The 4,391-nt window shown below is 38.4% G+C and overlaps 1 long non-coding RNA gene across 1 annotated transcript in view; it reads left to right on the forward strand.

Moving 5' to 3' along the window:
- The window catches only part of LOC123231838, a 10,535-nt gene extending 7,181 nt beyond the window's left edge, over positions 1-3,354 (forward strand). The window contains exons 3-4 of the long non-coding RNA XR_006505125.1: positions 690-816; positions 3,142-3,354. This is a non-coding gene — a long non-coding RNA (uncharacterized LOC123231838). The remainder of the gene's footprint in view (positions 1-689; positions 817-3,141) is intronic.
- Positions 3,355-4,391: the final 1,037 nt, after the last annotated feature.

Below are 4,391 nucleotides of genomic sequence, written 5' to 3' on the forward strand. Positions count from 1 at the left end.
CTTGTCAGGAAAGCCTTGTAAAAAGGCAAAAAGACAAAAAAATGAAATTCCTACTTGGAGGATAGTTTAACTGGAACAGAGAGGGCATAAATGGGAATAATATAAAATATATATAAATATAAATTAAAATATATATTTAAAATATATATAAATTATATATTAAAAATATATAAAATAAGACTAAAATAATAAAGGTAGACAGAGAAGCCAAATCAAATAAGAAGCAATTAAAAATCTTCAAGCAGGAATATCAGTTTGAGAACTATGTCAAGGATAAATTTGAGGGGGAAACACTGAAAACAAGGAGACCATTTAAGGTGCTGTTGCAGTAAGCTGGGTAAGGGTTATGAGGCTCTGAATTGGAATTGTTACTTCCTCATGAGTGGAGGAAAAGGAATGAATACAAGAGCTTTTGGGGTGGTAGAATCACAAAGACAGCAAATAATAGTTCATGGGGAGAGGGGGTTGGAGAAAGAGCAAAGTTGAGGATAATTTTAAAGTCATGAACCTGGATGGCTGGGAGGACAATGGTAGCCTCAACAGAAAAAGGGAATTTTGGAGGCAAGAGGGTTTTCAGGAGAAAGATCCAGGAACCAGGGGAATGTATAAGCTACTAATATGTTTCTTTAGCTTCCCTATTCCCTTTCTCCCTCATCCTGGATCATTTTCTTATTCTTTTCACTACACAGCAATGCAATTAGAATAACTGATATTGACTAAAACCAGAAGACCCCATGGTTGGAGACCACAGAAACATCCAGATTTCTTTTTTAAAACCATTAGTGTTCCATGAAGAATATGAGTTTCTCAATGAGGGTAAGTATTTATGTTACTGTGTTCTGTACAACACCTGGTACATATTACTATTAGTAGTGATTCATGATAGACTCTCTACTCATATTATTTCATGAAACAGAGGGATGCATGAAGTGTATGAGCTCATTAGGTCCTCCTCCACTGGCAACACCTGGTACATTGCTCTGCATCCATCACAGGCTCCCAATAAAGGCTGTTGCCCAGAAAATTTGAACAAATTGGCACTTTTTCCCCTCTTTCTGATTCATCTGTTACCTCTTCTTTTAATGTTCCTTCAGCTACAGAGCTGGGTCACTCAGAGAAGGGAACAGTGAACACATTGAGCTGTCACATGGTACTTAAAACCAGGCAAATTCAGAAAGCCAAGTCTTAATAAGCATGTAGAAAAACATCAAGAGTCCCCATGGATTTGCATGACCTATGTACAATGCCAGGCACATAGCTGTAGCTTATTAGTGTAGATGGTGAAAGAAAAAAAAAGTTTTTATTCAAAAACAGCGTGTCACTGACTCATTACAGCTAGAGAAACAGCTGAAGAGGTCACTTAATCTTTCAGAAGGCCTATTCAGCTAGCCTTGCTTCTTCTTGGCTAACATAGACAGATGAATCTAACTAATTCATTTTCCCATTCATAGCACTTTATAATCTACTCATGAATTTAATATATTCTTTTGTGCATCATGCTTATCTCTCTACAGGTCTTACTGCTGCTTCAACTAAATTATAAATTTGCATCTTATTTATCTTTGTGTCTCCTGGATTAGCATAGTGCTTTGGCATCTAATGGCTTCTGGAGACCTGTTTGAATGAATTGATTAATCACAATAATAGCTAGCATCTATATAGCACACTATGTACATTGGCTACTTTGAGCCTCACAACACCCATGTGAGACAAGTACTACCACTATGATCATAACCATTTTATAGACAAGGAAACCGAGACTCAGAGAGATTGAAGGACTCACTCAGAATCACACAGCTGATAGAAGTCAGAAGCAGGATGCAGGTCCAGGTCTCTCAGATTCCAACTTTCCACTAGACCAGTGATGGGCAAACTACAGCTCCCTGAAATGTTCTATCCCGCTGTGTGACATTATTCCTAATCTGATGAATACAATGAGTAGGATACAATACAATAAAACTTTGAAAGAGTTGCCTTAAAAACAGACTGACAGATGAGCATTTCCTTTCCTTTGGCCCCCTCTTTAAAAAGTTTGCCCATCACTGCCTTAGACCAACATGACATAATCAAACATAGTGATAAATACAAGGCAACTAACTATAAGAAAATATTTTCCGCTCTCCAGAGAATGAAATCCTTTTGTAAACTGTCAAGAGAATGGAATTAGTAGCCACTTCATGGGCCCAATAATCTTTCCTGTTAGAAACTTCTTCTTTATTTTATCTTGCTACAATTTAAACCACATCATCTTACTCAGAAACTTCTGTGTGATAACTCTTCTTATGCTTAGAGATTAAATAATTTTTCAGTCCCCTGCCCCTACTCCTCCATATTTTTTCTAGCTCTTTAAGGAAGGAAACATTTATAAAAAACAAATAACAAGGGGGACAGCTGGGTGGCACAGAAGATTGAGAGCCAGGCCTAGAGACGGGAGGTCCTAGGTTCAAATGTGGCCTCAGACACTCCCCAGCTGTGTGACCCTGGGCAAGTCACTTAACTCCATTGCTTAGCCCTTACCTCTCTTCTGCCTTGGAATCAATATACGGTATTTATTCTAAGACAGAAGGTAAGAGTATTTTTAAATAATAACAATAACAAAAAAATTCAGAATATCCTCAGTTAAATTCCTGGATGACAAAAAAACAAAGGTTAATAAATGAATTCTCATCCTCAGAATGTTGTCAAAGTCTTGCCTTAGCAGTGAATCTCTCTTCATAAACTAGACTCCTTACTCCCTAGAAAGGGACAGATAAGCCCAAACCACATGGAGGGAGCAGTTGCCATAGAACAACAAAGCAAATGACAACCTCCCAAGCAGTGAGTTAGCTCATGGGAGAGCTATTGTGGGGGTTATGTCTCACTAAACCCCAATAGTTTCCAGGTTCTCTAGAAAAAGAAGGAAAGGAGAGAGGTGAGGCTCATTAGTTGTCTTAGGAATTCCATTCATATTTGCCAACTTTATCATTTACATATTTATACATGGCATAGCTTAGAAGGCAAATATTCTCCCTCCCCACCCTCTATGCACACACTCTCTCCTGACTCTTCCTGGATCCTTGATTAAGTTCAGTGCATAGTAAATGCCTTGGTATAGACAACTCCGATGGAAACTACAGCCTAAAGCTTTGCTTCTAATTGCAGAAAAGCCTCCTGTGAAGTTGAAGTCCACTTGGTTGTGTTTCTGAAACAGAGTCTTAAGGGGCAGCAAGAAGAATGGGAGGAGTGAGCCCTTTCCTCCAAAGCCTAATTTTGCCAGAAAAAAAAAAAAAAAGGAAGTATTGGGTTTGATTGAAGACAGTCTCTGTTCTTTCTCTGGCCCGATGCAGCATAGTGGAAAGGAGCTGGTAACCAAAAGACTTGGCATCCATTTCTGGCTCTGATATGCCCTAGTTTTCTCTTTGAGTTTCAGTTTCTTCATCTGTGAAATGGTGACAGTAATATTTTTATTGTATCATTTTATGAGGAAAGTTCTTGTTATATAAACTTGCTATATAAATGTGAGTGCTTATCTTTATTTATTTCTCTTTTTTTTTTTTTTTTACCAGAGCTGTTATTTTATTGGTATGTGGAAGGAACTCCAAAAAAGGAAACTATCTCAACCAATGCCTATCTGTAATTGATCTAAAACTTAAGAGTCCTAGGAACTTATTGCCTGGGGCACTTAGAGGTTAAATGATCTGACCAAAGTCATACAACTAGTACTTGTCAGAAGCAGGACATTTATAAAACTCAAGGGTCTTGGGTTCAAGACCCTAAGATTAGCCCTCTAACCACTGCTTCAAGGTAGCAGTAATAGCAGTAGCAATAATAGTGGTAGCAGTAATAGTAGTGCTAACTGTAGTAGAAGGAGGAGAAGTAATAGTAATAACAGTAGTATCAGCGGTAACTATAGTAGCAGTAGTAGTGGTAATAGTAACAGTAGTTGCAATAAAGTAGTAGTAGTAATAGTAGTAGCAGTAGCAGTAGTAGTGTCAACCGTAGTAGCAATAGTAGTAACAGTAGTAGCATTACTGGAGCATTAGTAGTAACAAGAGTGCTAGCAGAAGTATTCGTAGTAGTAGTAATAATAACTGTAGTAGCAGTAGTAAAAGTAATGTGTAAATTTAATATAAATTGTAGCCCCTTTACCTGAACATGCATATTATGGCAGGATGTCAGAGACCTCAAGACTCTCTGACTTCCTGGAAGTCAAGCACAAGTGTGACCACCTGGTGTCCTGGCAGGCTGGAGAAAGTCCCTGTTCATTAGAGACATGTCCAGGAGTCAGGACTTACGATCCAGACTGTCCAATCAGAGAGCCCCAGGAAGATTGGTGAAAACAGGCTGTATAAGTAGATTGAGAGAAAGCACCAGCTCTCTCTCTACCTAGCCTCAAGTTGCTTTCTCTCCTT

Source organism: Gracilinanus agilis, chromosome 1 (genome assembly GCF_016433145.1).
Source record: "Gracilinanus agilis isolate LMUSP501 chromosome 1, AgileGrace, whole genome shotgun sequence".
NCBI classification, from domain to species: domain Eukaryota; kingdom Metazoa; phylum Chordata; class Mammalia; order Didelphimorphia; family Didelphidae; genus Gracilinanus; species Gracilinanus agilis.